Genomic DNA, 24,498 nt, shown 5'->3' on the forward strand with positions numbered 1-24,498 from the left:
ACGTAAAATGACGTAATTTCAATTGCAGACTAGGCATGGAGAACCATTATGTTTATCGCAACGCGCAGGAATTCCAACTCCTTCGTGGATAGTGACGAAGACGATTGCTAACACAGGTATCACCAAATATTGCAATGTGAGCACTTTCAATGATTAGACGAGTTATTCGCATTTGCTTCTCCCGATAATGACAGTATCTTCAAAGCGGGCTCCCCGCAACCGCACTTGTGACAATGACTTGCGAGGAAGCCATCCGCCACAGGCTTGTTGACATTATTGGCATGTTCTCTAAGCCTATCGTTGACGCATCTGCCGGTTTGGCCGATATAACTCCTTCCACATTGCAAGGGTATTCTGTAAATAACACATTTCCTGCAGTTAACGTACCTTTTTCTATGCTGCTTTTCACACGCGTCCTTTTTTGTACCATGTGGTCTTGTTTTGAGGCTGATAAGCTATTTGGAGCTGAGAACACCACGTCGACCTTCCCCCGACGTCCTATCTTCTTCAGGTTATGCGATAGGCGGTGAATGTAAGGAATTACGGCGAAATTTTTCTTTTTACCGGACTCGGCGCTGGCTGTCGCCAAGGAACAATGCTCTTTTGACTGCGTTGCTCTGAGCAAGGCTTCGGAAATTGACAAGATCACATGGTTGGGAAACCCAGCCTCATTCAAACGCACTATCTGTTGAAACTGGATGACATCAAATGAGGGCACGATTTCTTCAGAGCATTACTCAAACACATTTTTGCTATGCCTCTTTAATAAGCTTAGAATGGGCGGAACTGTATGATAACAGAGCTTTGTTAGCTCTAGGTTGATAACACCAGCACAAGTGATCGTCAGACAGCACAAATTTTAGATCGAGAAGCGAATATTTCTATGTATTGGCATCCGAAGGTCACATCAAGAGGAATAAGACATTCAGAGATTATGCTAGTAACACCCTCACATTCTTTTTGAAAACACTGAGTGGTGCAGTCAAGCAACAAAAGAAAATCATCAACATACCGGAACGCTCTGCAGACTGACGTTCCCCTAAGTCTCTCAGCCAACACTCTGTCTAGTTTTGCAAGATATAGGTTACTCAGAACAGGTGCCAAACAATCTGATTGTATGAGCGACGCGAATTGTCTAGAACTTTCTGGAAGACACGCGCGTACCAGGGATTATTCTGGAACCTTCGATGACTCAGGTATAAAAGCCGACGCGTTTTGCCGCTGATCAGACTTCGACGATCGCCGACTGTGTCGCCGCTATCGTTGTGCTTTGAGTGTAGCTTGCTTTTGTGGGCACAGGTTCGCCCAATAAACAACCAGTTTCGTCATACACAGTTTTGCGACTGTTTTATTTACCGTCACTACTGCGTGACAATATTAGACCTTATGTTCATCCACAATTTAGAACAGTAAGTAAAAAACACAACTCGGGATTGTACAATTTAGACCTGTTTTTTTACTTCAGAAAAGTTTAATGAAGCAACTGTTACAGTGGAGTCCGGAATATCAGATCGATCGATTATTATCGTTCTCGTGCACTGTTTCCCGTTGCCATAGGAGTGGTCCTTCCAAGCACACCCTCGTAAGGGACTTTAGGAGGACAGATTGATGTTGCAATCAGCGCTCGTATCGTCTCTTCCTCTGTCGTTCGTCCGGGTAGCGCTGCCCACCCCTAAGAACATAATCATTGATTACTAGGACAGGCACCTCGACACTAATTTAAGAAATGTTGAGACATCATGGCAGCGGTTCTGTACGGTAATCAATCACTGTACTGAAAGTTACATTCCTCTACAAAAATTCACAGGAAGCGTGCAAATCCATGGATTAATCGTGAGGTAATCCATTTGAAGCGTAGGATTAAAAAGCTTAAGAAAAAGCACAAAACTCATTTACCCGAATTTGCTCAACTTAAAAAGAACCTCTCAACGAAGTTAATACAGCCAGGCAAAACTTTTTCAATAATCAACTTGCTGAATTCATCAAATCTGAACCGAAGAAATTCTGGCATTATTTAATTAAGAGCAAGAAATGAAGGGATAGACAAAATAAAAGTCAATAATGATCTCCTAACAGAACTCAGGGTTATCTGTGATACCTTTAATAATTATTTTCAGTCGATTTTCACTGAGACCGATAACACTGGGCCGACCGAGCGCTTTTCTGACTCAGAGTGTGATTTAATAATAACGCGTGAGGGTGTCATGACCATGTTGCTTAATTTGAGCGATAAAAAATGTGTAGGGCCAGACGAAATTTCCAATGTATTTCCTGAGACGTTACGCTGAACAGCTATCACAGCCATTAGCTAACCTCTTAAGCCAGTCCATTTCTACTGGTGAGGTTCCGGCTGATTGGCTGAAAGCTAGGGTTGTTCCTATACATAAAAAAAGGAGATCGGTGACTGGTTTCGAACTACAGGCCACTTCCTATTACCAGTTCCTGCTGTACACTGCTTGAACATGTGACCGCTAAATATATAAACAATTTTTAACACATAAGAAAGTTCTGACATGCCATCAACATAGTTTCCGTAAAGGATTATCCCCAATCACTCAGCTTATCACAACTGTGTACGATTTTTTTTGTGTTTTGGATTTGGCAGGACCGGTTGACGTACTGTTTTTAGACTTCTTCAAGGTATTCGATAAAGTGCCGCATGCAAAGTTGTTGTACAAACTGCACCAAATAGGGCTTCCAAGGCTTTTGTCCGGTTGATAACTGCTTACCTCTGTAATCGTCTACAGTTTGTTGCGATAAAAAACTCTGAGTCCACAGTGCTGCATGTCAGTTCTGGTGTTCCCCAGCGAAGTGTCGTGGGTCCGCTGCTTTTTATAAACTATGTGAATGACTTGGTCGATGTTGTGCCTCAGGATGTAAGCATTTGATTAGTTGCGGATGATTGTATTTTGCTAAAAAATATATCCTATACAGCCGACCAGAATATATTACAGACAGCTCTTATGTCCATCGGTGATTGGTGTAGTAAGTGTAATATGGTGCTGAATTCTGAGAAAACTGTTGTGTTACGAGAAAGAAACATCGCGTCACTTCTCCCCACGTCCTTCGCGATAGTCCAGTTGTACACGTAGATAAGCATAATATTTATGGCATTACTCTCAGTAGCAACCTTACTCGGACACCACACATAACAGATATTTGCACTAAAGCGCTTCGCAAGTTATGGTTTTTTAAAAGGAAGTGAGAAGATACTCCCACTAGCATAAAACTTTTGGCTAACAAAACTTTCATTCTGCCTAAACTAGGATATTCTGCTGTCATATGGGAAAGGATATTATGCCTCTTGAAAAGGTACAACGAAAGGCAATCAGATTTATTTTTAACAAGATTCGAAGATTCGACTCACCTAGTGCAATAATGCAATTACATAACATTCCTTTGTTAGAAACAAGAAGAAAGGTGAGTCGTTTAACCATGTTGTGTCCAACCAGCCTCATCTACGATAACCCGTCGTAAACATAATCAATCATTAGCACCCATATTTGCACGAGCTAACGCTTGCAAACACTTATTTTCCCAGAACAGTTAAAGACTGGAACTCAGTGCCTCAGGAGATTTTCGCACCGGAGAATTCTGGTACAACACTGTAAAATTATCTCTTTGGTGTTTAGTGTTCAAATGTATTGTACTCGGATTGTTGTTGTTTGACAGACATGCTGTTTCTTTTATCATATTGATGAGTGTTTAATGCAACGAATTCATGTTTTCTTGTTCTTGCTGTTACGATTTACTTGGTGTTTGTTTTTCCCCTCCTGCTTGGACCAAAATGGTGGTCCGAAGTATGCTTAAATAAATGAATGAATGAATGAATAAATAAATAAATAAATAAATAAATAAATAAATAAATAAATAAATAAATAATAAATAAATAAATAATAAATAAAAATAAATAATAAATAAGATGAAGCAAATTCTAATCTTTCTGCGATACGATATAGCAACACAGAGGCTTCCTACTCAGTCAATCGTTGGGTGCTTCTACGAGTAATCCTGTACTGGATTTTTTTTAAAGTTAACTCTAAATCACAAGTACTGCAGGACTAGATTTGGTGCATTTTACGTGTGACCGCTTTATTTCAATTCTTCTTGTTATTCTTTTTTTGCCGTAGGTCTCATCCCTATATACTGGCTTTCTTCAATCCTAACACCACCCGCCGTGGTTGCTCAGTGGCTATGGTGTTGGGCTACTGAGCACGAGGTCGCGGGATCGAATCGCGGCCACGGCGGCCCGCATTTTCGATGGGGGCGAAATGCGAAACCACCCGTGTACTTAGAATTTAGGTGACACGGTAAAAGAACCCCAGGTGGTCCAAATTTCTGGAGTTCCCCACTATGGCGGGCCTCATAATCCTATCGTGGTTTTGGCACGTAAAACCCATAATTTTTTCAACTTAACATTGTCCATGCCTTGCCAGATTTTGTGGCATCTTCTAATATTTTCTTCTTGATTTCGCTCATGGTGTTTTATGTGAAGTTTACTTATCAGTTGTTTTCTAAAGGTACTTCACTCTGTGTAGCAAAAAGCTTTGATGTATATGTTGACCTAGCAGGACAGCTATACACACAGATTTTGTAAAATGCCAGTTTCCTCTGCCACAAAAACGTTTTTACAGGTCATAGCCTAAAAACTTCGCCAATTAGGACATGGATTCGGAAAAAGAATATTACTTTCGTGTTTGCAATATGCCTTAAACTATCGAACACTGTAAAGATGGCACTTTATTCTATTATGCCCTCTGCACAACTTTGCAAAGCGAATTTTATTTAAAATGAAGTTATGACAATATCAGATTTCTGGTTGCACTGCGTGATGGTATCCTATGGGAAATTTTTTATCCATTTTTTTTATCCAACAGAAATGCAGGGACAGCTTCTCGAAAAGTGAATTTTATGCAGATGATTACGCAATTGAGACATTTCCAATTATGATCATTGTCAGCTACATTCGTATCCACTTTTAATGAGGTGTTTAGCTTTAACACCTGTCTAACTTATGTACTGTTCACTTGACATTGAATACGACCATATGGTGCTCACAACAGTGTTATATAGCTGCTGTACATGTTCCATTTATGCGCATTGTGATAAAAACTGTTAATTAAAAAGAAAGAAAACGTTGTGAAGTAGTGTCGCACTCGCTTCAAATCTGTGGGTCGGATTAGAGACACGCTTGTGCAGCTTTTCTCCCCTTCGTATTTGTTTCCATGGTTTCGAGCGTTACGTTCGTGATATCCTTACATGAATCTCACAACTTCTTAGTGCAGTTGGGAGCTTCATATCAGCGCTGTGGCTTAGTACAGCCACAGTGCCATAGTACCTTTATCACTGTGAAATTATTGAAGCAGTTACCGGGCGATCTTTATTCTTCAAAACTGAATAAAGTGTTCATCACCGCTTCTTAACCCTCAAGCTTTCTTGAGTATTAATATAAAGGCTTACTGTTAGAGAGGTTCCGGATGCTGGTCCTTGCGCACATGTCTCATGGCCGCTTCCTTTGTAATGCGTGGTTGCAGTCACCGCCAGGAAACCTGCCCAGCACTGCGGCAGAAATAAGCATTGAACAGCTTCCGGGCAACTGCTGAACTACCATCTTAACTGCTTGCATGGGTTGTTTCTAGGGGTAAGCAGCGAGGATCAGAGTTGTTGCCCTGTGCGTGTCATTCGGTGTCGCCAACTGGCCAGCAATGACGGTTTCCTAACTTGTGATTCTTGTCTGCATGCACTCGCGTTTGGATGTTGAGCACAGTGAGAAAATTGTGCAAAATACACGCTGCTTTTACAAAGTACTCAACAATTTTACGGTGCACGTTGATGGTTCTCTGCAAAATGCGCCACCTCACTGCCGTTATGTCAAAGGCATTTTCTGCTCACCTTCTGTAATCATAAAGATTACGATACTCTCTAAGTACTCTGCATTAAGAGAGTTCCCCACAGAATAGCTTCATGATACAGTGCCAAGCCCAGTTCAGCCTGTAATTGAATACTCTCCGGTCATCCCTCAGCTGTTTGGACTCATAAAGTCGTTTCTAATCCTAAACGCTTGCTCACCTACGAAGGCATAAGGTGCCACCATTCCCGTGCGTGGGAGTGTGCCAGCAGATGGTATGCCTAAATTTCTGTTCTCTAGGGCTTTTTAAAACCTTGAATTGTTCAAAACACCTTCATCACTATTGCGGCCCTCTGCACGAACGTCGATCAGCAAATATTTGTATGCGCTGTCCACAACTACCATCAATACGATAGAAAATGTGTGCTAGACAGAAGGAGTGTATATGTGAAAATCAGTACATATACTACAGCAGCATTGCTACTAGCAAGCCACAATAGCATACCCCATGCTCTTTGTGTACTACTTGTGACTTTCTTATACAGTGCATGGGAGCCACAGCAGGAAGTCATCTTGTACTTGTTACAGAGGCTTCCAGACTTGGGAGGCTGTGTGGTAGCAATTTTAGTCTCGTCCACTGCCCCCAGGCAGTTGGGAACTGCGATGTTTTTGCAAAGTCATTTCTAATATGCATTCACTCTGATTCAGTAGGCACCTGCATGATCACGAAAAATTTCATCATATTTTGGTAGCCTCAAAATGGTCCATTATTGGTAATGTTATACTATATTGTTGAAGTAAATGCTTGTATGTGGCAACTATACATCTCAGTACAAATATTTATTCTGCGCTAATGAAAGTGAAATAGGAGAAATGATCACTGGAAGATGTACACTTAAAGATATCAACAGTAGTCGAACAGGGAATGTCGCAGGAGCTAACGGTTCGACAAAGATACACATGTTTCTGAGGGCGCTAGTGAAGACAAGTCTACTTGTCGAAACATTGTCTCCAGAGACATTATTGTTCAACCATTAAAAAGAAGATGGTTGTAACAGCTGCGAAAAAAATCTAAACAGAGCTGACACACAGGAATTCTCTCTATATGTATTCTATTCATCCTTGGTTATTAAGAGCTGTTCCGTGTCTATCTGTGTTCTGTTTATCTTTGGTGATTTAGTGCTGTTCCAGCTATAACGAAAAAGCGATATGAACTAACTGGTCTTAGTTGAACTACTACAGCATGAAAGCATGTGAGTTCGACTAATAAACATTGTGCCATATATAAACCATATGCCATATGCCATAAATAAACATGTACCATACCTTCTGAAGTAAATTTTCAGTCGGGCCCAAATTGCACGACATGGCACAGCTCATTCAGCTGTTTGGATGCCTACCCTGTAGGCCATGGTGACGGCCTTAATATCTGGACCTGGGCCAAATAGCTGTAATGCATAGCACACTGAAATGTATATAATTGTTTCTGCCATTCTGATGTGCACTGTTATTGCACCGCGCACGTGATGGATAATAAAGCACCTATGCGGAGTACTGTCAAGGTTGGAGAACGCGAGTAGGGAGCGCGGAATAGGCGGTGTCGTTGCCCGCGGTCACTGGTATTGTCGCTCGGCAGACCATCTGTTCTCTGCGTCAGCCGGAGCCGTGGTATAAGCACATAAGACTATTTTGCGTATTTCCTTTAACTAGAAAAAAGTAAACATGACATTTACAGCCCCGCTGCTATTAGCGAGGACTTCCGTTATGCAAAGCTGCAGGAGTAGGTAAATGCAGTGCCAAATCATCTGAAGGCTATCGCCAAACGTTCTGCTGGCTCGTATGGCTCTCTGAAGACAAGCCTGCGGGTTAAGTCTTCCATGACGTACGACAGCAGTGGATCAAACATCCCGGGCCTTATTCGGTAACATTGAAAAAAAAATCGTGGTCGCCGTCGCGCATACGCTGCATCTGTTTAAGGGAAAATATATTCAATTTTCACTTCAATGATTTGTGACAGTCCAAGTGTATTAGTTGTATGATGGAAATACGGCAGCTTTTAATTTGGCTCCGCAATCAAGAAATGTGTCAGCGTTGCAGCGATGGTGCTTTTACAGCTTTTCGCAGAACGCCTTCCATTTCAAATCGGTTAAAAGCAGTATGAAACTTGGCTTTTCCTTACCGCTGTGTGACAGCGGCCTTCGGTGTAGGAACACCGGCCTCACCCACCAACGGCGTTTTCGTCTCTCTTCTTTCTGTTTACACTTGGGCAACAAAGGCTTCTTCGAGAGAAGCAATTCCTCCTCCTCTCGGTCCATTGAGAAATCTAGGTGGCAACAACAGTGTAGGAGAAGGAAACGTTGCGTGCCAGTACTCGCAAACCCCTGTCTGCGAGTACTGCGACCTGTACATTTTCCTCAACTCTCCCCCGCTGTAAAGCCGGGGGAGAGCTCAATGCTACGGTTGCTCTGAGTTAGGTGATAAATAAATACGCGCCTAAATCGATTTTCTCAATATATACGGAAGATCGGCGACAGGGAAATACGAGAATCCGCACGTGTGGCAAGCGGACGCCGGCGCTCGTGGGGGCGGACAGCCCCGCGGGGTGGTGGCGAACAAACGCGCCGGGCGGCGTTTCAACAGGAATGTCAGCAGCCACGCACCCCTCGCGGGTAGCCGCGCGGAAGTGGTAGGCTAGGCTGAGCTGGCGCATGCGCAGAGGCGGCCGCCGTCACCTGCGGCCACCTGTCGTCGGTGGGGCGAGGCAGAGGAAGGACGGGGCCGCCGGCCAGACCTGTTTCGGCGCCTTGGCTGCGCGGTGTGTGTTGTCCGGCCGAGCGCCCACATCGAGCACGGGCCCTCGACAACGATGGGACGACGAGCAAGGCGGACGAGCGTTGTTGTGCTTTGGATACTTTCCGCGCTCCTTCAAGCGCGCTGCCAGGACGGTGAGTGGCCACAGTAGGCGTCGCGCGCCTTTGCTTGCGTTAGCGGCTTACCACATGTGGCAACCGGGGTTGCGGTCAGTGCCAAGATGGAGGCCACCTGCTGACGACTGCCCAGCATGCTCGTGCCTTTTGTCGGCACGTGGGTCGGCACGTGAGCGCAGACTTTGCAACACTCGCCGTCGGCGCTGCTTAACAGGCAACCTTACATTGGCAGTCGAGATCAGCCTAACGGAGCGGATGGCCATGGTGGCCTATGCTTCAAGACAATACGTGTATATTGGGACTCAGACCCCAATTTTACGTGGTACTTTTTTATTGTTTTGGGCTGGAGGAAACTCGGTGCTCCAGCAGGTATTCCGTCATTTAATTCATTAACCAGCTACCCGGGAAAACCATACTTTCAAATACACAAGTTCCGACTGGACGTTCGTTGCAAGATTGTTAAACTAGATTTACACCGATGTATTGCGTTAAGTAAAAACACCTACATCAGGTTGCCTAGCTGAACTCGGAACATTTGCTGTGCAATCAGCGGATGTAATAGCAGGATGCAGATTAACAAAAAGCGCACGACATCCGTGGTTTCGCGCGAAACCGCCGTGCGAGTGTTCCAGTGCCTAATTGTTTTTTCTTGCGCTTTGATGTGTCGCCGGACCGTGCTGTGAACAGCGATACATTACGCAGTTCCTCCCTACACACCGTAGGGTTTTAATCCTACTCTTGATTAACTTGTTCGGTTTGATTTTAGGACATTGCGATTTTATAAAATATGTGTTCTCAATGCTTGAATTGCATAAGTCATTAAGCTGCGTGCGGTGGTTCCAAGTATATTCTTTGCAGTTTGATATAGGATGACAAGAACAGGTTGATCATGTTCGCGTTTCTGTCCGCGCAAATTCAGCGTCATCCGCAATGGGGTGGCTTCTGGTGGGCGATCTCGTCGTGCGTAAATACTTGGCAATTTTCACTGGAGTTGTCTTTTAGTCGCACAGTCTGTGGAGATGCATGGGTACTGAGGTGTCATATTATGGCAACATGTGATCGCACTTGAGGAAAACACCCTTCGCGCTAGAGCCCTGAGTTAAAACTCTTGGCATGGTCGTCTCTATTGTTTTACTACTCAGTCATAAATGCCGTCGCTACAAGAACGAGCCTTCTCGTGCATCTTTTATTGCTTCGTAAATAATCTCGCTTGAAATTTAGTTGCAGATGATTTCGTATTAGGAAAGCTGGAAGTGCCAAGATAAAAGAGGCGTTTTATGCAGTATTTAATGAGATTGGCGTACATTGGACGAGGTCATCTAGTTGACTGTTTAAGAGCTACAATAGGTCGCTATATATTATGGCTATTCTTAGGAAACCACATCGCTCAACAGACTTATTAGGGCATCCATGTTAAAGCGAGCGTATTTACATCTGCATTATAGAGCAATGTTGCACCACGCTGTTACAAGTGGCGTGTGCGAAGTTGTTTGTATGACGCGACAGCAAGTTATTAAATAAGTTGTTAGCCTTTCACACGTGTTATTGAAGGACGTAGTTTTAAAATGCACTCATGCAGAGACTGGGCTGCCACAACTCCTTCGGGTCTTTGGAGGCTAAATCTGGCACCGAGGAACGCGCACTGTTGTGTATGCGGTTTTCTTCAGCGCAGGGTCAGTCAAATTAGGTTGGCGCAGTAACAGCCCATAAGATAGAGCTCTATGCCATGACACCCACTGAAGCCGTCACGTGGGTTTTTAAAATGGGCAGACAATTCTGGTTTTATTATATTTTTTACGAGAATATCAGTAGCAAAAACGTCCTTTACTCCTTGGTGGTGCGACCTGTTTTACAGGGAGTTGCGAATTCATGTCTGATTTAGCATAACACTCCATCCTTGCGTTGCTTCCTTGTGTTAGCGGTAATTCCCGCATGACGCCTGCATGACCAGGTTCAACTCGGTTGCTGGGCAAATAACATTTTTGCAAATGTACTCACATCAGGAAACGGCTTTACGCTCTGAAGTGTCGTGCTTTTGGAACTTCTTCGTCTGAGCTTGCTGTACCACTGATTCTATAGGGCGGAATGCGCATGACGGTGAAGGCAATTGCGCGTAACGTCCTATTGCTCGTTGCCGGAGAAGAACGCATTCATTTTCATTTGAAATCTTAGCTTCTCTCTCTCTCTCTCTGGGGTTTTACGTGCCAAAACCAGTTCCGATTATGAGCCACGTCGTAGTGGAGAGCTCTGGATTAATTTTGATCACCTGGGATTCTTTAACGTGCACTACAACGCAAGCACACGGGCATTTTTGCGTTTCGCCTCTATCGAAATGCGGCCACCGCCTCCAGGATTCGATCCCGCGATCTCGTGCTCAGCAGCGCCTTAGCTGACTAAGCCATCGCGGCGGTTGAAATCTTAGTTGTTTTCGTGGTGTATGATGGACGATTTGAAAGTTTTCCAACTGCGGTGTGAAGAAAACTACCTATGTTCGTAAAAAAAGATCATATTTCAACAGAATCCTCCTCCACACTAGTGCAATCCTCGCATTTGCGTGCAGTTCTTCTGATACCTTGAAGAGAAAAAAAAATCATCTTGCTCGTGGTAGACAGCAGTGTGTTTACGTCATCGAACCTCGTTCTCGTCAGGTGCTTCTTCCGGTTCGTAAAGCCACTGGAGGCCAGGTCGAGACTGTAGCGTGGGGGGGCACAAGCTTTTTGAAAGCGCACTCTGGTTTACCAGCCTGGGATACACGATATTTGTGAACCGAGGCGTTGCCGTGCAGATAGGGGACACCTTTGTTCACCAATATTCGTCAGTTCTTTTTTTTTCCCTATGATGACTGCATGCAGTTTTCGGAGAAGGCTCACCTAATAACATCCCGTTAATTTCCTGCTATAATTCAGGAAATTAGAGAGGGGGATCCGCTTTTCGTTCCACAAAATGGTCGCCATCGCTTTTCTTCCCGAGCGTTCGCTCTTCAACTTATTGGGAGGAGGAGAGCATGAATGCCTCCAGTGCCAAGACTACCGCTTTATGTTAAGGTCCCACTGGTCAAACCACGTCTCGTTCATTGACAAAGCAGGATCTGCAGGGTTTCGATATGCTCGAAAGTTCCCTCGATGAGGTGGCCAGACATCCCCGAAAAGTCAAAACGGACGCAATGCTATAATGTTCAGTTACGCGACAACTTCTGGTCATTGTTCGAGATACGGCTCGACGTGTATGATTGCAATCGGTCGAAGCGGTGGGCCGTCCTGACCTTGGGTCGTCCTTCATATCCATGCGGCCGCGTTTAGATTCGTAGAACCAACCAATTTTGCGTCTTACGAAAAACACCGCCATATACACTAGCCATTCCACTGTTAAATTCCTTGCCGCATCACCAGCAGCGTCGCCATAATTTGATCGAGGCAAAGGGAGAAGTACTCCTCCACTCAGCGCGGTTCTTTTGTGCGAGTTCGTGCTCGTGTTCTCGCGTTGTTTGGCCCAAACACAAGTGCTCGTGTACTCAGAGTTAGTTGCATCATTTATCCGTAACTCTTCATTGCAGCGTCCACCATAGGCCACTCACGATTGGTTGTTGAACATGATTTGTGTTTTTCCTGAAACCTACTCGCAGATTTTGCCAATGAAGATCTTCGGTCATTTGTTGATCTCCAGCACTTACGAGTCGGAAATGGTCGACTACAAGCGTAGCTGAGCCGGTTGATGAATATTAGTAATTCAATAATGTTACCTCACAGGCTCCAGGAAAACATTTAGTGAAGGGGGTTATGCAGCGAGGGTTACAGGTACTCACCCAGGTGTACAAAGAAGTAGCAGCAAAAAACGTGGCAAAGAAAAGCTTGAGGAAAATAAGTGTCCACAATGTTAAGCGTTTTTCTGTACAAAGTTATAATGTTACAACTTGTAAAGAAAAACAAATCTAGAAATAAATCCTACGAAGGAAAGCGTGAAGCGGTGTTCCATTTCAAGCTGTTTATTTGTGCACGCACAATGAAGCAACCGTTGGCAGTCAGCGTTCGTCCTGTTTTCTTCCTTCTGTCCGTGTTTTTAGCGTTTTTTTTTTGCACCATGAACGAGCTCGCCTTCAGATCCTTTCAAGTTATGGTGATTATGAATTCGCAATCGTTACCGGTTTACCACATTTTATATTGTTCCCAAAACTTCCCAAACTTGCTGCGAATAGCATTTTGAAGGCAAAGAGTACACGCGAGTTAGACACCCAGTGTATGGCTTGCAGTGTATAAAGCGAAGTGCGTCATAGGCCAAACAATGGAAACACTGGACTACAAATTGCATTTCTTGACACGCGACAACATGCAGCAGGAAGAAATCACACCGAACAAGTTTTACTTTATAGCGTAATCGCGCACACACAGAATACGTAGGAATGACAGGTCAAGTCTCTCGTTTTTGTTTGTTATTTTCAGTTGTTTTTTGTGCTATACAAGTTTTCATTATGAATGTCCACGCTGATCCACTTTGCTTTGCAGCGCTTGCTTGCCAACCCTGCTCTGACTGCATTCTGACTTCATTTTACAGTAATCCGACTAGTGCTATCAACCTCTGTATTCAATATTTCGCGTACATAGAAAACAAATGATCTTCTAGTTGGCTATCTTGTCAGACGCCAACTCTCGGTTGCCCAAAAAACCCGGCCACTTTTGTCCGCATTGTTTGGAGCAACACAGCAACAGGCGTTTCGCTTAGCGCTGCTCTCGGCGCTTCACAGGCACCGAGCCGCTGCTTTTTACGCGGAGGTCACGTCAGGCACGTATTGCCACCGCGGATTCGAAAACGGCCAGGTTGCTTTCCACGTGACAGTTTTTGTCTACGCTTGGTCATACAGCTTGTGCAAGAAAAGCCAGTGGAAACCTTCGACATCACATGCAGGCTTCTCTTTCTATGTTGTACACGCTCATAGTAAGTTAATGTATGGTACATTTGTATATAGCTTCTGCGGAAGGCGAAGAAACAAACTATGAAAATTAGTTTCGTTATTACGACCATTTATTACATTCTTCTACTTGTAACATCAACTTGAAGATATCTTAAAAGATTCTGCTCTCGTCAGTTCACTGAACTGCCGACTGCTGCATATTGCTTAACAGGCGCTGTTTTGCGATGTTGAGTTTTGCTAAGCTATTATGCGACGCCGATATTCTGTGGCTTTTATTAGACCTTGAAGCACGCGTTGGCTATTCTATCTTTCTCGGCGAAACTGTCCGAGACAAATAATTCACATGTACGCGGCTGAATAACAGCAGCAGAACACGTAGCTTAACGAAGAAAGAAAAAGGAAAAAAAGGCGGTGGGCAATAACTGTTGCGCGTGTGCAGAATGTTTTTCGTGGCGAACGCGACACGCAGAGGTTAAAAGGTGCAAGATTGCTTTTCTTTTTCTACACTTGGAATGCGCTGAAATGCGCAGCGGCATATCCTTGGCGGACGTACGGGGCAATTCCCGAGAGAAAGTGGAAGCTCTGTCTTGCCGGATGTGTCGCAAGGCCCTGCTCGGAAAACCAGCCTGGCTGCCGGCGCTCCTTTCCTGTTATTTCTCAATTCTTGAGTGCGCGCTGCTACTGCACTGGCACCTTTATCTCGGGCACTGAACACCTCGGCGCGAACCGTATGCTACGGTACAGAGCGCACGATGACGGGCGTCTCGAGAACGCGACGGGAACATGCAAAATGACGAGGATGCGTCCATATGTAACGGACGTTAAAAGAGACGGCTGCCCTTACACGACTGACCGAGCTATGACCAGCGAGGATTTGGGAAAATAGTGCGTCTACGGGAAAAAACTTATCCCTTGTTGCTAGGAGTCGTCTTTCACACTTTTGGATATATCTCTATATTTTATTTAAACAATTTTTTCAGTTGTGCAGATCCCCCACGCATCGTGGGCATCTATGTTGCGCGAAGTATCCAGCACTGTTTGGGTCTCCGCAACACGATGCCAGTCGGGGTGTGAATCGCAACAGTCGCGTGTTTTTTTTTTTTTTTTTTTTTTTTTTTTTTTTTTTTTTTTTGTGGGCAGCGAGCGTGCGTGTGACGACAACGGCACGACGACGACCGCGTTGTGGACGACGGCATGATTTCAAGGCCAACGTAAGCGAGAGAAATGAGGATTGTGTCGTCATCAGCATCTGTGTGTAATACAATCGTTCGTACGTGTGGCTTTTTCGTGTGGTGTATGTGAAAACGTCGATGGCATTTGTACTTCGGTGAACAAATGTTAAAACTTGATTAATTTGGGCGATCGTGAAGTCTGTACAGCTTGGTGCAGTTTCTGCGTGGCGTAAGCTTTTACGAGGAAGGTACTGCTCAAATTGGGCCGATCCCGAAGACGGCACCTCAAAGCTCGAGCCAGGAATGGCCACGACAAAGTGGAATGAGCTGCACGCGCCGAGTGTTTCAAAGAGCTGGCTGATTTTGGAACAAGGGGCGCATGCGCACGATCGTGGCCTAATAGGTACTTACTGTCGGGGATGTTATGTTTATTTGTGAGCACTTTTGTACGCGTTATTCACTTCCTGACTTGCAGAAACCTGGCATGAGAAAAGAAAGAACAAAAAGCGATCGTGGCCTAATGGTTAGCGCACCCGGCTGTGTGCTCGACGGTAGAGGTTCGATTCCCACATCGGGTCACACATTACTGTATTTTTCTTAATTAAAGAGAGGCGAGACAACGGAGATAACCTACCGCAATGTGCCAAGAATGATGCAAAGATTAAAATAACCTTGTTCTCAAATAGTGACTTTTTCCGTTACGTTCAAAAGGCAAAATTATAGAATGTCGCCGAATTCACGTAGTTAAACTGTTTGAGCTACGCAATGTTTCGCATCGGCTTCCCCGCGTTCTAAAGATACTACTTACCCAATAAGACAGAAATAAATGACATGTCCATTAAGGTATGCTCTGCCGTAAAGCTGTTACCAAATATTTGCGTGAGATACAGGGTGTTTCAGCGAACACTTTCAAAATTTATTTAAGGTTGCCTGTGGCCGATAGACCAATTCTAGTTAATGAGGTGGTCTACTCGAAGAGGCGGACATTACTTGCACAAGAAATTGAAATGCACAATCGACTAATTAATAAAAATTCACTAATTAAGTTTTAAACTAATTACGGGATGGCCCATATTGCAATTTACAAATTGTAGCCGCGGAGTTCGCTAGGCGGATCCACTGGAACGAATTCTCGGGATGACACCAATGTTGAGATATTGATTTCCGAACTTTGCGGAGAAGTGCATAGGTGTTCCAGTTAATTTCGTGCTTCAATGCATAAAGCGACGTTTTGTTAAGAACCTGACTGGAACGCCAATGCATTTCTTCGCAAAGTTCGGAAAATCAATATCTGAAAGTTGGTGTCATCCCGAGAATTTGTTCCAAGTGGATCCGCCTTGCGAACTCCGCGGCTACAATTTGTAAATTGCAATATGGGCCATCCCGTAATTAGTTTCAAACTTAATTAGTGAATTTTTATTAATTAGTCGATTGTGCATTTCAATTTCTTGTGCAAGTAATGTCCGCCTCTTCGAGTAGACGAGCTCATGAACTAGAATTGTGCTATCTGCCACAGGCAACCTTTAATAATTTTTGAAAGTGTTCGCTGAAACACCCTGTATATAAAATGAACAAGAATAAGGGTAACTGAGGGGTGCAGTTTATGTTAAACCCATATGAATTCAGCTATGTTAAGCCCATATGAGGCTAACGAAATCACAGAGGAAGTTATTTGCAGTCTTAATTGAAATTTAGAAATGATAAGCTAAAGGGAAATGAAAGTGGCCGCCAGCAAGAGATCACCCACAAGCTCAGCATAACGAGTGCGTTGCATTCCCAATTGTGCTACGGTGGCGGATGTTTTCACATTCTTGGGCATTTTTTCATGTGCACAGGATCTCACTGGGGGAGTGTTAGCCAGTGCCAATCATGGCGGCAGATGTGGAACATCCTTATTGACAAATGGCATCACGAAGTACGTGAACTTTTCATGCAATTAGCATTCCTTGCTTACTCCATCCGTTTTGATCCCATCTATATCTATCTATCTATCTATCTATCTATCTATCTATCTATCTATCTATCTATCTATCTATCTATCTATCTATCTATCTATCTATCTAATCGCGACCATATAAATCCAGCAGGCAATAAAGCCAAGGATATCATTGGAATAATTAGCTGTAGTTGAAAGTGAAGTGTTGAAAATAATGAAGAACAGGGGAAATGAAAGCGGGGAAAAAGGTAACTTGTCGCCGGTGGTTATTAGGCTAAGATTGCGGACAGCATTCTGATGCTTCGCAACACGTCGATTGCTAGAGTGCGTGGGATCTGCAGAAGTGTTGCTCACCTCCGGGAGCTGCCCAACTTATTATCGCGCTACGAGTATGTTCAGAGTCGTACCACCGTATCGGTAACAAGGCAACGGCGCAGACCCCGGAAAAGTAAGCTTCGAAACCTTCTTTTTAATGAAGAAATTGTGCGCTTCAACGCCTACATCCGTTGCATGTTTAGGTGCCTTTGTTTTAGAGCGAAGTTTTCTTAGCCTCTCCCGTAGACACTGCTGTGGCGCTATAACGTAAAACGATTGCAAACTGTTTTGATTCCAATTTCTGCAATCAGCCTCCACGATTGGTCAAAACATTTTCGGGCCACTCACAACTTCGCCTGTCTGTCACGCGACGTCACGGAAACCGCGATAGCTCCCCTTCTGATATAACGTGTGCACACTGCTTATGCATGATTGAACCGCACAAAAAATAATCATTCCTGATTCGACGCCTTTTCACCATTAGCCTTCTGCTATTGGTCCAATGTTTTCTGGCTACACCCACTTCGCCTGTCTGTCACGCGACCTCACAAAACCGCGAAAACTCACCGCGTCAAAGGGACGTGTACGCGAAAAACAAAATGCATTAATGTGCCGAACAAAACTGAAAGTTTTTCTGCATAGCCACAGACTGCCCAGTTCCGAAAGGAATAGAAGATGGCTGCTCGCCGATCGCTCAGGCTCTCGCTACTCGCACGTGCCGGTGAGCATGTATTTATGTGCGCATTAAAACCTTTTTTTTTTTGCGTGGCAGTAAAACGCTATCGAACCCTTTCAGCGCGCATATGACGTCGCTCTGCCAACTCTTCCTTGCTGAGGATCCGTTTTAGCGGCATTCTTATCCTTCCGTTGCACGCCGCCGCGATTTTCGACCAGCCACCGCAAGCTAAGTAAGGCGAAGCGGACCAATCGGAGAACCCGGCGCCACCCCCTTCATGCGGTAATCTATTTTCACTCTGCTGGCTCGTCCCCTCTCCACTAGAGCGTGCTCCTCGCCTGTTGCCAGCCAATTAGATAAGAAAAACCGCTGAGTGTAGACAATGTTATTGGTTTTGAAAGCGAACAAAGGTGACCTCCTATACACGAGGAGAGTGGTTGATTGGGTTGTTCAGACAACGCTGCGGGTCACCGCCCGATGCTTGTGTCGGTGGTTACGTAAATTTGACGTCAGGAGTTTGGAATCAAAACAATTTGGAATCGTTTTACGTTATAGCGCCCCTGGTCTTGCCTGGCACGACGCGTCAGGGGTTGGTTGAGAGCGTGTATGGACATCGCACATGGCGCAAACACGGCCGGCAGAAACGGCAACCGGAGAATTTCTTGGACTTTTCCATCGCGTCCCCACAATGCCCCGAGCCGGGCTCAAGTAAAATAGCGGCTACTTCCTTTCTTCTGATGCACTATATATATATGCGCTTCGGAAGTCACATATACAGGTGTACTTACAATAATACATACAAGAGATGCAACGATACATCAACAAGCTCTTGGTTGCGCCGTAACCCCGCCTGCAAAGTCTCGGCGCCAAAATACGGTCCGGCACACAACGTCAGTGGGGGCCCAGCGCGGCAGCAGCTTTTCAGACGTCGCGGCGACATAAGAAGGCAACGGAGCCAGGAGAAAATACCGATGTCGTATCGGATCTTCTGCGCGGCCTGAGACTCAGTGAATCTGGCGTGCCGTGTGAGCCCGGGCGAATACGTCTTGAGCATATTCAGTGGGAGTGTTCGTCGAGGAAGCAAGCAATGTGTCAAAGGGAAGAAGGGTAGGGTGGTGGCCAAACAGAAGGTAAAAGGGGGAAAAACCAGCGGTATCGTGACGGGACCAGTTATAGGCGAAGGTCACGAAGGGTAACGTGCTGTCTCAATCGCTGCGGGCGTCAGAAACGTACTATCGATCACAAAAGTTTACGGACCACGGGATCTCAGAAAACGCTAAATATCCGAGCAGCCTTTAAAAGTAGCCAGCAAAACCGTACATCACAATGTTGTTCGCATGCATATACCAGTAGAGACTGGAAATGGGAATACCAGGCTGCGTTTTGAGGCTGCGGAGATATTCAGCTTTTTGTCAGGTCCCTTGGTCCGTGGTCGATAGTACATAGACAGCATTTCTGTCAGCGTGCGATTCAGACGCTCTCTGAGTCCGTTTGTCTGCGGATGTTAGGCGGTGGAAAGCGTGTGCTCGGCAGAGCAGGAGGGAAGTAGGTTGTGATGATCGGCAAGGAATTCGACAGGTCAAGTGGGGAAAACATCGCCATGCGCGTTCCCATGACGAGAGGCGGTTATCGTCTTGGAAACTCGGCTCCCGCAAGTGTGGGAAACATCGCCGCGCGCTATCGTCTTCCTGGAGACTCGGCTCCCGCAAGTGTGGAAATGATGCCCGCGCGCTATCCCGTTACGAGATAATCGCTTTCATCCCCGAGAAAGCGTCGCCCATTTTAAGCTTTGAGCAGAGGCAAAGGCGAGCAACCAAAGGAGAGGACCCGAGGGGGAAGAGGTCGTCAACTTGACAACCCGACAGAGGACTGACAGTTCCACAAGTTCCCCGAAGGAGACATCGGCTACCACAAGACCACGAGGGGTTATTTAAGGCCGTCCTGGCCCCGATGTTAGGGAGAACCGCTCGAGACTCGGATAGAGTCAAAACCATGTACCAATGAAGTGAATACAGTCGTTTCTATTTTTCAACATCACGATGCCCGCCTTCATCATCGTGTCCTGATTCCTGCGGTGACGACCCACCTCACCCGGTCGAGATTATATCAAGGTCTTCAACAACGCGGGACAAGAAGGTGCGGCCGCGATCAGTGACGAGCTGCCGGGGCGCGCCGTGAGGGAGGATGACGTCATGTAAAAGGAAATCCGCCACCTCAGTTGCACAGCTTGTGCGCAAAGCTTGCGTGATGGCGTACCGGGTTGCGTAATCAGTCTCGACAACGACCCACTTATTGCCAGATTTCGATGTCGGAATAGGGCCGAGAACATCGAGACCGACGGTTCAGGGGGCACATCGATGGGGTGAAGGCGTCTAGTGGGCAGCAAAGTAGGGTTTTTTTGTTTTAGTAGGTATATTGTCCTCTGGGGGCGTCGCTACGATACACCACGATAGCTCAAGTACAGCGGCATTGAGAGTGCTGCAACGTTCCTTGAGTCTTGAGTGAAATCATTGCAGAAGCTGCAGCGCGCAGCTTTGTGCGCAGCAGTCGAGAGAGGCGGTAGAGAGAAAGAGGATGCAGTGAGTTTGTAAAAGCGACTCGCTTACGCAACGAGTGAATAACAGCTTCGCCACTCTTTGCTCGTGGCAGCTCGCATACATGGCGGGAGTGCGAGAGAGGGAAATGGCGACGTAAGAAAGCAAAGAATCACTGCTACTAGATACGGCAGCCAGTTGCGGGCCAACTGGAAAAAATTTAACTCTAAGTACGTTACTTTTATAGGTGAAAAATGCGAATCTTTCAAATGGGCGCAGGGCGTAAAGCCACCTTAAACAGACGCAAAGCCGCCTTAAACACTCAGAGTCTAGACGACACAGCCCGTCACATCGACACTTGTGTACCCGCCGCAGTAGCTGTGTGGCTATGGCGAGGTTTGATCCCGACCACGGCAGCCGCTTTTCGACGGCGCTGTAATGCAAGAACGCTCGTGTACGTGTAGAATCCCAGGTGGTCATCTGGAACCCCTCACCACCGCGCGCCTCATAGTCATAATGTGGGTTTGGCAAGTAAAGGCGTATGATTAAACTCAAGTTATGCCACGATACCATGCGCCGTGTGAGGCATGACAGGGCTAATCTGGAAGGCTCTGAACAAGGGCGTACAACAATGCCCCAAGCAAACGAGTCGCGCTATGTGTACTACCATAGCCTCCTCGATAAACTCGTTATCGAGGAGGCTATGGTACTACTTAGACACACACAAATGGTACACACCCCAGGTAATGTTTTAAAGGGACACTAAAGAGAAACCGGAAGTTGGGCTTAAATGGTAGATTATCCTTTCACGATCACAGCCATACCATTCTTACTGCAAACAGATGTTTAATAAGCGAGAAAATAGCGAAAAACTGAAGAATAGGTGCTGACGCCCCTTCGAAATTCCCGCACTACGTGATGTGACGTCGGAGATTACAAACGCAGGCCGGTCGCGATTGGTCGAGAGCGATTTATCGCTGTTAATAAATGCAAAATGAAATACGCCTTAAACGTACATAAACAGCATTTTCCAACTTTTTAAACCGTTTCAAGCGAGGAAGTACAAGTTTAGCACAAAATTAAATAAATAAGAAAAATGGCATGGCGAAACATGCGGCCGTGATAGTTTCGTAGTTTCGTTTTTGGTCAATGCATCGTCGCGCGCGCTTGTTCCGCTCTACGGTGTTTGGTTGCGTGTTGCGTGGCTCGAAAAACGTTGACTTCGCGGGAAACAGCCAGAAAATGCCTCGTGTGTGTAGTGTTGAGGGCTGTATAAATGGCCCAAGGCGCTTGATCAGGGGCAGCGGCAGTGTTGACTCGATTGTGTCGTTTCATGTGGCGTCGCTCGGAGAGCCCCGGCTCCCCGGCGTTCGCAATGGCTCAGTGCTCTGCCGATGATAAAACGGCAAAGAGCCGGAGAAACCGATGGTGTGCTCTCTGCATTTCTCGCCCTCGGATTATGTGTATAATCTTGCCCTCGGGAAGTATCTTGGCGTGCCCCAGAGGCCAGTCCTTTCTCGAGCAGCTGTTCCCTCAATGCGACCTTCATCAAACCTCCTACCGGTGGGGCTGCAGCAGCAAACTGGCGGCTCGGTGAGTGCTGAATGTCATTAAATAAAGCCACGAAATAACCATACCGAGTACGTGCACAACTTTCTACGCTTGTTCTGTCGGGAACATCGTCGCCTGGCGGACCGGACGCTTCGCCTCCCATCGACGAAAACGAAGCTCTGCATTCCGCCGGCGCGGCCGGCGGTTCACCGCCATCGCACGCGGAAACACCTACCGCTCGAGCACAGAGGATCATTTCGCGCTCCGTTTCACTGAATATCGCTGAAATGCAGTCCTGCTTTCCTGGCGAGCGCTTCGTTGCAAGGTTCAGCGGCAGCTACGGTATCCATCGCGGCGAACGCAAACGCAGCGACCATGCATGCAGCCATGATTCATCCAGCCCAGCGCCTCGGCCGTTTACGCAAGCGGTGACGTATCATGGCGCATTCTGATTCGCTGAGAGCAATGCAATCTGTGACGACACTGCTTCAGCGCCAAATCTGGGGTGAGAGAAATTGAGGAAGAGATATTTGGTCTTTGTTTACGAATTTCTCCGCTAATAACTCATATTTTTGCACCCAACAAAAACTGCATGCATTCCTGAAGGTCCCTCTTTTATTCCAGCTCAACTTCCTGTTTCTCTTTAGTGTCCCTTTAACATCAACTCGCCACTCTCGCATTGCACTAAATGCTTAAGAAATCAAATGTTCGCCGTAAACATCCCCGCCCATTATCGACAATCAATGCAAACAGCACAGAAAGACATCGATTTCCACAGTGCGTGGGATCCGCATTATGTTTTCACTACGTAACTACGTAACGAATAGAGCGAGCCCATTCTATGGCTAGCGTAGATATAAGCCGCCTCGCTTTCAGTGTCAGCTATTGGACAAGACAGCGGCAGCAACAGCCATGTTCACCACGCCTGCAATACTTCGCTTTGTTACAGACGAGGGTATCTAATTGAAGGAAAGTTCTAATCTCGCATAGGACACTGAGATGTGTTTTTTTTTTTCAGGATCAGAATTTTCTTATTAAAGGTTGGGGCATATTACAAGTATTTAGTATACAGGAGGCGTTTGGCAGGAGCGAAAAACAGAATCGCGTACAATGCAAAGAGGCCGTGTGAACAAGCGCTGTACTAGTTGAAGGGAAACAGCGACTGTTGTCGCGATTGAAACTGCCAGCTGATAAAAGGGCCCTACGTTTCGCGGAAGCGGGAAGAACGGCACCGAAGGCGTGTAGAATGGGAACTTGAGCGCCAAGCTAGGTGTGCTGCGGAATGGCTACGTACGCGAGCGGCGTCTGCAGTGGCATGGCCGTTGCCGAGGTAGTAACGAAACACTTCGCCGGCCGACGACCTTGGGAGCGAGGACGTGGGCGGAGGCCGGTTGCGACGACGCTCGGGGCTTCCCAGTGTGTCCAGACCTGGGTGCCGCTTTCACGGTGCCGCTCACACCAACCGGCTGGTCGTCGTCTGCGAAGACCACTCGGTGTTCACCGTTGCTGCTGACTGCAGTGGTGGGCAGACGTGTTGAGCACGTAGTGCACACCAGCGTAGACACACAAAAAGAAGGCACTGCCTCCCAAAGCATGGTGCAAGAAAGAACTGGACGACAGGGGAAAACGCTCTCTGTGCCAGACGAGACTCGCACAGCGCTGTGTGCGCTGCATCCTAAGCTGCCACTCATAAGTATTAGGATTCAAGTCACATATGCCGCTGAAAACATGCTTACAGACACGGCGGAATTCTTTTCCGCACCTCCTCAATGTGCACTGAGAGAACCAGTCAGCTTTCTTCGTGTCTTCAGTCTGCTTTTCTAAAGCATCATATTCGTTCGCGAGTGGCAAAGTGAATTGATCAGCTTTCCGCCTTGGCTGCTTCTAGGCTAATCAGTTCCTTGAATAATTTATCTCTTTCTCTCTTCAGTCTGAGAGCTATCCAGGACCTCGCCAGCATGTTATCACTGCCTTTTCCATTTTGCCTAATGGCGGGGTTGGCAAAGAGTAAGAAACCTGTTCGATTTGTTGCATCCCCGTTAGGGATTTTCCTGGTGTTGCATTTCCGGAATAAGGTAATGCTTGTTCGCTGTCGATTCCTTTCCGCGCAGTCTGCTATGACATGTTCTACATACGGTCGATGTCATAATTGAAAATTGCTGGTTTCCCAGCACGTTTTTTCACATGACTACTCACTTTAGCTTTCTCATTGCTAATTCAACGTCCTCATATAGTTGTTTTACTTATTTCTCATGAGGACTATAGGTTGGAGCGTAGGCGTGTAGTGTAGTCTTCTATTTAGATTTTTTTACGACTACGGCTACTCATTCAGTAATGCTATAAAATGTAGCGATGTGGCCCCCTTTTTCATATGAATTAGAAACCATGCCCCTTGCTTATCTGGGAGCCCTGTGTAGCAAAGGATGGGACCATTAGGGAGCACTGTATATGCGGCACCAGTTACCCTAAACTCACTAAGCTTAATGATATCCCGGGCAACGCGTGATAATTCGTCCAAGACCACTGCTAAGCTGTAGCTTCAAGTGAGAGGGTTCGCGTGTTGAACGTTACCAGATTCGGCTTCCAGTGGTGGCCTCTCGCCGATTTAGAGATTCCCGGTATCTTCGGCTATG

At 46.1% G+C, this 24,498-nt stretch overlaps 1 long non-coding RNA gene across 1 annotated transcript; it reads right to left on the bottom strand.

The window, feature by feature from the left end:
• Nucleotides 1-20,827: 20,827 nt before the first annotated feature.
• On the bottom strand, nt 20,828-23,976 carry LOC125941799 (uncharacterized). Its single transcript, XR_007464617.1, has 3 exons — nt 22,531-23,976; nt 21,034-21,076; nt 20,828-20,987 (listed from the first exon to the last, which is right to left on the bottom strand). It is a non-coding gene; the product is annotated as an uncharacterized LOC125941799 (long non-coding RNA).
• Nucleotides 23,977-24,498: the final 522 nt, after the last annotated feature.

This window comes from Dermacentor silvarum, unplaced genomic scaffold (assembly GCF_013339745.2).
Source record: "Dermacentor silvarum isolate Dsil-2018 unplaced genomic scaffold, BIME_Dsil_1.4 Seq330, whole genome shotgun sequence".
Lineage (NCBI taxonomy): Eukaryota > Metazoa > Arthropoda > Arachnida > Ixodida > Ixodidae > Dermacentor > Dermacentor silvarum.